At 34.9% G+C, this 9,217-nt stretch overlaps 1 pseudogene; it reads left to right on the forward strand.

The window, feature by feature from the left end:
* Positions 1 to 483: 483 nt before the first annotated feature.
* LOC124989084 (olfactory receptor 2B11-like) lies at positions 484 to 1,408 on the forward strand (annotated as a pseudogene).
* The last annotated feature ends 7,809 nt before the right edge of the window (positions 1,409 to 9,217 follow it).

Genomic DNA, 9,217 nt, shown 5'->3' on the forward strand with positions numbered 1-9,217 from the left:
AAATGAGGCACTAAGCAACTCAGTGAGACCCTGTCTCTAAATAAAATACAAAATAGGGCTGTGGATATGAATCAGTGGTCAAATGTCCTGGAGTACAATCCCCAGTATTCACCACCCCTACCCCCCAATAAAGAATCGGTTTAGCTGACTTTTAAGGCAGTAAAAGTTTGAAAACAATTATTTTGGTGTTTCCAAAACATAGTCACTTCTATTTTTAATCCTCACCAGAAAACAAGGAGATAACCATTATCAATTTTATTATACAGGAGATGAAATTCAGTTGGGTAAATTGTTCACAATAACTGCCATCAATTTTTGGTGTCATGAAGGGAAATTAGGTAACCTGGTATGAATTTTATTATTTCAAGTTACTGCACTGTGTCTTTTATGATGCACAACCAATGGATCCTCATGTCTGGTCATTCCCCATCATGCTAACTTCCTTGGCACCTTTCCCACTATAGGTGAAGCACTTTGAAGAGAATGGCACTCATTAATGAAAGCCACCCTGAAGAGTTCATTCTACTAGGCTTTGCTGACTGTCCTTGGCTAGAGCTTCCTATATTCATTGTTCTTCTGATAACATACCCCGTGGCCATGATGGGAAACATCGCCATCATTCTGGTGTCCAGGTTAGATCCCCGTCTCCACAGCCCCATGTACTTTTTCCTCACCAACCTCTCCTTCTTGGACATGTGCTACACCACCAGCATTGTGCCTCAGATGCTGTTTAACCTGGGAAGCTCTAAGAAGACCATCAGCTATATGGGGTGCGTAGTTCAGCTCTATTTCTTCCACATAATGGGAGGCACAGAATGTCTGCTCCTGGCTATCATGTCCTTTGACTGCTATGTGGCCATCTGCAGACCTCTGCATTACACCCTCATCATGAATCAGCACATCTGTATCTTGTTAGTGTCCACTGTATGGCTGGGAGGAATTACTTATGCTGTCTCAGAGGCCACTGTAACACTACGATTGCCACTGTGTGGATCACTTGGTGTGTGAGATTCCAGTTCTCATAAAGACTGCCTGTGGTGAAAAGGAAGTTAATGAGCTCACACTTTCTATAGTATGCATTTTTTTATTAGCTATTCCTCTGTGTCTAATTCTTGCCTCCTATGCTAGTATTGGACGTGCTGTACTTAAGATGAAATCTTCTGAAGGAAGGACAAAGGCCTTTGGGACATGTTCCTCTCATCTCATTGTAGTTTTCTTATTTTATGGTCCAGCCATTAGTATGTACCTTCAGCCCCCCTCTTCCATTACAAGGGACCAGCCCAAGTTCATGGCCCTCTTCTACAGAGTGGTGACTCCAACAGCCAACCCCTTCATCTACACCCTGAGGAATAAGGATGTGAAGGGGGCATTAGGCAACCTGGTGAGAAGCATTTTCAGTTCCAAATAAAAATTTGAAATTATTCAGCAAGTAGAGTTAGGTCTATAAGGTTTTCTCTTATAATCCATTTATGTCATAAATCCCATAGTATATATTCTTACAATATTTCTTATTCCTTTTGTTCCATATAATCAGGTAGACAAGGGTTATACTTGGCTAATATGTATCATAAGGACATTATTTCTGAAAAGAAGTCTGTTTGGGTTCATATATACTGAAATAGTATCATTGTTAAGTAGTACAAATATTAATAATATAAATTATAATATAATTACATTAGGTCAAATTACCATGAAAAGCTTGGCAATCATTCATTAATGGGCTTCCTATCAATGTCACTTGAGAAATATTTCATCATCTCTGCAAGTAGCCCCAGTTCTGTGTGTATAGCTGACTGTACTGCATTTTGTGTGAGACTCTCTATACTGTCAAAGAATCATGATTTTCAAAAGTTTATTGACTTCAATTCATTAAAAACTGCTCTGCTATTTTTGTTTAGGAAGTAAATTACCATGAAAAGCTTGGCAATCATTCATTAATGGGCTTCCTATCAATGTCACTTGAGAAATATTTCATCATCTCTGCAAGTAGCCCAAGTTCTGTGTGTATAGCTGACTGTACTGCATTTTGTGTGAGACTCTCTATACTGTCAAAGAATCATGATTTTCAAAAGTTTATTGACTTCAATTCATTAAAAACTGCTCTGCTATTTTTGTTTAGGAAGTATGTTTGCATGATTTTGTATGGTTAAATAATTTATCACTAAATACTGACATGAGTAGAATAAGGGAAGAAAAAGTGTGGATAAATTTCTTACCATTCTTCAGAAAAATCATAAGCCAGAGTCTTTTGAATTAGTAAAATAACAAAGGAAGTTATAATAGCAATAAACTACAACCTGAAAATATTTCCATGCTTAAATTGGAACAGCAAGAAATATCTTTTAATGGTGTGAAAGAGTCAGTATGAGAAAGTAAGAATTTGTATTCTGGATTTGAAATCAACTTGGTTACTTCAAAAACCAATGTGAGCATCTTTTAATTAATGTATATTTTGAGGGTAAGGATGTTCAAAGTCTATGTCACTAAAAATTTAAAGTGCTAAAACAGTAGCTTTATCATAAAACTAGTTAAAAATTATGAGACTAATCAATGATTCGTGCAATTATGTGGCACTGAATTAAAATGTTAAGAATTCAACAGGATGTGTAGTAAAGAACTAAACTCTTGTGAGAAAATTGAGATGATTTGGGTCTTTCTTACATGTCAGGATCAAGGCAAAAAAAAAAGAAATGGAAAGAAAATCTCATATCATTTCATATGGGAATTATTTGCAACCCAAATACACTCTGAAAAATAACAGAGCCTCTGATTCTTATGCAGTTCTTGAAACCAATTTAGTTTGAAAATTTCTAAGGAACTTTAATAACTCATAGATTTCTGACTAATTTCCAGAAAATATTATTTCACACACACACACCAAATGTAAAATTCAATGATGTTAAATAATAGCTTTAACGACATTTATTAGGTATTCTCTAACTTATTATGTATTGAGAAATTTAGTGAATTTTTGATCTGGAGCTAAACCCTGTAATATCTGTGCCTAAAGCATAGCCATAGAGAGTAATTACAGTTGTTCTGAGTGATTTCTTTAAATGTCCTCCTTCCTGGGAGAGTCAATGTGTGTATGAACTTTAGGTCCTATAGAAATTGTTCATTTCAGTAGCATGAGTAGCATCCAGACTCTGTGATAAATGAAGACTACTAATAACTATATATAAAATCTCAGGTTGAAAGCTATTGGGAAAGTGAAGGGAAAACATGCAAACACATTTTATTTGTAATAAACTTCTTCACATTTCCAGGGTTCATATGTTCAGCATGCTCTAGCATAAGGGATATGGTAGCTAACATTTGAAAAACTCAGCTGAAGGAAAGGCATATAGTGTATTTGAAGCTGCAAATGTGCCCGAGCCTCTATGTAGAGCATGGGCAATCCTGACACTGACTTCTTAATAAAGATGATATAAAACTTTTTTCATTTTTTCAAGCACGACTTCCCTGCAGAACAGATGGCAAACAGCCATTTATTTTAACCCTAATTGTAAAGACACTAAGATTCGTTTTTGAAAATCTTTATGGAAGAAAGAATTCAAGGTGGTTTAACAATGGTTTGCTCCACACTACAGTGGTCCTCAGGTCTGCATAGCATAACAACAGCGAGGTAAGATGTGCATCCTGCTCTGATGGGGATATTTAATTACAACTGTTTGAAAATGTCCAATGTTTCATCTTAGTTCACAGAGTGAATTCATCTCTAGGTTATCTTTTTTTGAAGAGAAAAAAAAACAATTAGGAACTATTTATTGTGAGAGGCTAAAGTGAGTCAGATATCTTTCTCCAGGGACTCTTCCTTTGATGGACACCACTCACAGTTACTATGCAGCACTGGGTCAGCTCCCCAAGTTGTTACACCTCCAATCCTCAAATCTTTCCAGTAGAGCCAGTTTTATCATTTCACCCCTTCATAATGATAAACAGGAGAAGGATTTGGTAGGAGCCTCTATAAGATATGGGACTTAAAAGATAGAGAATGGTTGTTATTATGAGCTGTGTTTCTGCCACTAGAGATTGCCACAGGGTTTGAATAAAATTCTTCTTTTCCACAAATACTTCATGTGCCTTGCATATTGTAGGGCACCATCTGCATGACCATGTTTATCAACCAGACTAGGATGTCTCTAGGAGTAAAAAGAAATATATTGAAAATAATACCTAAAGTAAGATCTCCTATTCATATTAGAGTCTTTTTCAACTTCTGCTTCTAAAAATGCTTTTCATCATAACAAACTCCCTAAACAAAATCCCTACCTTTTCTTCACTTCTCTTTACTTAAGGCACCATCATTATCTTTGACTCACCTCATTCACAGAGGAACCAAGTTTAACAAAATTTCATTGACCTTCTGATGAATCTCTCATGCTTCTCCTATCTTTACGTTTTTAGCACTCTTAATCTTAGACAAGGGCCTCATTAGTTTCCAGTGTTTTTATAAACTAAACTACTTTTTATCATTGTAAATAAAATCATAAAGTAAAGGTCTCAAATAATTTCAGAAATTAAAATCCTATAAGTTCTCAGCCCTGAAGGACATACACATCCTTTTTTAAAATTTTCTCTTACAGTTTTAAAATTTATTTTCATTCTTTATAGTTATGTATAACATTAGAATTTATTCTAAAGTAATTATGAAACATGGGATAATTTGCTCTAATTCAATTTCCAGTATTTCCCTTTCCCTCTGCTCCTTCCTCCCACTATTCTCTTCACTTATTCTGATCTTTCTGCTATCTACTTAGAAATTTTTGCTTTGTTTTGTTTTGTTTAGTGTCTTGTGAATATACATGGTGGTGAGATTCAGGGCATTAATATTATGAATATATAAAGAACTGAAAAACTTAACACCAAAACACCCCAAATAACCCAATTAATGAATGGGCAAAAGAACTAAATAGACACTTCTCAAAAGAAAAAATACAAATGGCCACAAGTATGTGGAAAAATGTTCAACATCTCTAGTAATCAGGGAAATGCAAATCAAAAATGCATTGAGATTTCATCTCACTGCAGTCAGAGTGGTAATTATCAAGAATACACGTAGTAAGCATTGGCAAAGATATGGGGGAAAAGATACACTCATGCATTATTGGTGGGACTGCAAATTCATGCAACCACTCTGGAAAACAGTATGGAGACTCTGCAAAGAACTAGGAATGGAATCAACACATGACTCAGGTATCCCACTCTGTGGTGTATATTCAAAAGATCTAAAATCAACATAGTATAGGAGTACAGCCACAACAATGTTTATAGCAGTACAATTTGCAGAGGTTAAGCTATGGAACCAACTTAAGTGCCCTTCAACAGATGAATGAACAAAGAAAATGTGATATACAAATATATATATATATATATATATATATATACACATACATACACACACACACACACGAATATTACTCAGCAATAAAGAAGAATGAAGTTATGGCATTTGCTGGTAAATATATGGAACCGAAGACTATCATGCAATGTGAAATAAGCCATACTCAGATAGCCAAAGTCCTAATGTTTTCTTTGATATGCAGAAGCTAATCCAAAATAAGGCAGAAGAGAGGGGTAGAGAGAGAAAGAGAGAGAGGCAGACAGGCAGACGTGTATTTGTTTTCACCATCCCTATTAGAGTACTGTCCATTTTCTGCTTGCTGGTATTATGCTATGCAGATCTGAGGACATCTTATAGCACTGCAACTTCTCTGGGTTTGTAAGATCCTTCCTGTTGTTGGTTTGCTGAGTGTTAATAATAAAAAAGTTTTGCAATTTTGTGCAAAGCTTTTAATGCCTCTCTTGGATCTTATGACTTTCTTCCTTTATTCTATTAACATAATGAGTTGCATGGACTGATTTTCATACCTTAAACCATACTTCCCCATATGGAAAAGTACTCAACTTGATTTTATTAGAGAGCCTTTTTTTTGTTGCATGCGATTTGCTAATGTTGTGTTAAGAATGTTTAAGTCTGAAATTATAGGTATTTGTAAGAAGTATTTGTCTTTCTTGTGATGTCTTTAAATAGTTTATGCACTAATCTGATGCTGGTTTCATTAAATGATTTGGGAAGTGTTCCCCTCTCCTATTTTCAGATAATCTGTTAGGTTTGGTATTATTTCTTCTTAAATGTACAAAATAGACATATGGATATGTAATAGACATGGATATGTAATTCTCTTTATGGGAAATTTTAAAACAAAAGTTTAATTATTTTCATTGGTATAGAGGCATTTGGATTTTTTATTTCTTTTTAAGTCTATTTTAGTTATTGATATCTTTCAAGGAACTCATTAATTTCACCTGTTTTCCGTTTTTTTCATAATATCTATTTTTTCATCATTAAAAATACTGGTATGATATAAACTGACCCCCACTTTTTGTTTTAGAAGTTTGCTTTTACCTCTACTTTATTTATCAAACCAGGGAGATGTTTGTTAATTTTTAGATATTTTCAAGGAACCAAGTTTTGGTTTCATGTATTGTTTTTAATTATTTTGTTTTGTGTTTCACAGATTATTGCTCTTATTTTTTGTTTGTTTCTTTCTTTCTTATCCTAACTTTGAGTTCAACTTCACACTTCATTTTTAGCCTTATATGGTGAAAACTTAAATCAGTTCTTGATTTTACCATAAATAATTAAAGCTATACATTTCTCACTAAGTACTAATTCAGCTGCATCTCACACATTTTTGACTCTTTTCATTTTCATTTTATTTTTCTAATAATCAATGTTTTATAATTTGCTTTGTGATTTCCTCATTGATGAAAGAGCACAGTAGGCACGAGTGGTAAAAATAGTAAAAAGATGTGGGAAGTGGAGGATTCCAGTGGAGCTGATATCTTCATGTAGATCTAGAAATACTTGTTTATTATAATCACATCTCTTTGATCTCCTCTGTGACTTTTCTGTATAATTCAACACAAGTTTAAAAAAATGTGACTTCAGCCAGAGCTGAGGCATAAATCTAGGCTCTACAGTAAAGGCAAGTGGTTCACAAATGCAGGTCATTCTAGTCTCCTCAACTGGCGTCCCCTTTGATCAATAAGAGATGTAGAATCAGTGGGGATGGGTATGTGAGACAACCAACATAGTAGGGCTTCACTTTCTTGTAATGGAAAAACATTACTTAATTAAGGGCATCTTTCATCTGTCACATCCCAAACATGTCTTTATCATGGTGAATGGATAGTATGTGACTGGATCAAAAGATTGCTATTAAAATAAACACTTAACACTTCAGGTTTGTCTTCATAAAGTCCTTTAGATTCTCTGTTTATCCATGTATTTCTTGATGAGAATATTAACACTGAGAATGAGAATTATACAGAAGAGAGCAAGTAACTTACTTTGATTTGGGTAAAATGTTTTCTTTTCCAGATAGATATATGTATGTTTAATTGTATCTATAATAGATATATCTATATCTGTGAAAATTTATATTTATAAAGTTTTATTTCTATCTCTATCAGCTATCCATTATCAATCTTGTGGTAGCATAGTAAAAACTCATGACAGAGAAATAAAAAATATTGAACATTTTTTTCCCCTCTGGCAGGTGATTCCATAGAAGATGAAGTCACTACTGGCAGCGAATGTGTAAGAGATAAGGATGAGGTTACTGGAATAATAAGGGTAATGAAGACAAAGGCATTAACAGACATAGTACCCACACAGTACAGCAGTGTCTATATCTGGAGTACCAAAGTGTGAGCATTGCTAAATATATGGGTAGATGATGCCAGCTAGGGCAGCTCTTTGCAGAGTACAACATGATTGCCGTATATCTTGACAACCAGGAGGATACACTTCACCCTTCCCTGTTCCAGGAAAAGTGCTGGTGGCAAACAGCTCATATATGAACTTCCCTGGGTACCAGATAAAATCATACTACACTGGAGAGAGAACCTGTCGTGAATCACATATCCAAAAAATGAAAGCAATCACTCCCTGAAAAACATTGGCAGAGAAACTGGAAATCTAATAAAATATTAAAGTTTCCCTGGAGAGTGAACAAGTAAGATGGGAGGAATATCACAAAATGAAAAATCATCTCTAGCAGGGAAAATACAGAAAAAGTGCCAGAATGAAGTTTTTTAAAGCTGTGTTCCTGTTTTTTTACATTCCCTATAGTCTTGCTTTAACTTTTGGAAAGAAGATGAATGTCTGTGAAAAGGACAGAATTAAAAAATCCAAACTGGGATGACCATGAGGACAGGGAAACTTCAACTTGGAGTTTCATATGAGAGCTCTGACTATGAACAACTTGTCCTCCTTTCATTTTGTCAGATATATAAAATGTGCTTTCAAAATCTGAATACCTACTAGGGGAATATTTTATATTTTGTATCTTTTCTTTTTGTAATTGGAAGACTGGAATTTTAATTTTTTTCATACATATGAAACCCAAATGATGCCTCCTTATGGATAATTAGCACTTGGCATTTTATATGTAGAAAAGAGAACCAAGATCACATTACTGATGAATTTAAATAAATATTTTTATACTCTGATCTACTCGATCTAGTTCATATATGAACTGATAGGCAATACCTAGGCAGAGGATGGAATTATTTTTGATAAATCTTCCAATTCACTGTTAGTTTTAGTGTTATGTCTGACATTTATTTTTACAAGATGAGAATGAACAGTTTCTTCTAGCAGTTTACTAACATATCCTGTCTTACTAAAACCTCAGTGATTACATTGTATTTCCTACCATTGGAGTGTGTTTTTACCCTTGGAATGTAAAGTTTTTCTGAAAGCGTATGAGAATGAAAGGAATGGGAAAAGAAGTCATATCAAGCAAACTGTACACCAATTTCTAGAAGTCAACACCTGCATAGTCAATTCAGAAACCAGGCAAAGAGTGGTAGGGATTAGAAAAGACAAATGGACAAAGGGAGAAAAAGCTGGGGCCTAGTGGTCATTACACTCTGGTGGAGATATAATGACCAAGAGCCAGCTCAGCATGTTTATTATATAGGTTTAGCATCAAAAGGAATTTTTTGTGAGAAAGTTTTTTCAAAGCACACAGAACCAAGGTTGGAGAATAAAGGCCCAATTATAATTATCTGCTTGAGCCCATAATTCCCCCGCCCCCTCGGGAGACTGCTGGCATCAGAACTTCAGGTCAAGAACTGATAGGCCCTTGGCTGGCATGAACCTCCTTTTGAACAGGGCATCACCATAGCAACTGGTGGTCTCAGT

Source organism: Sciurus carolinensis, chromosome 7 (assembly GCF_902686445.1).
Source record: "Sciurus carolinensis chromosome 7, mSciCar1.2, whole genome shotgun sequence".
Lineage (NCBI taxonomy): Eukaryota > Metazoa > Chordata > Mammalia > Rodentia > Sciuridae > Sciurus > Sciurus carolinensis.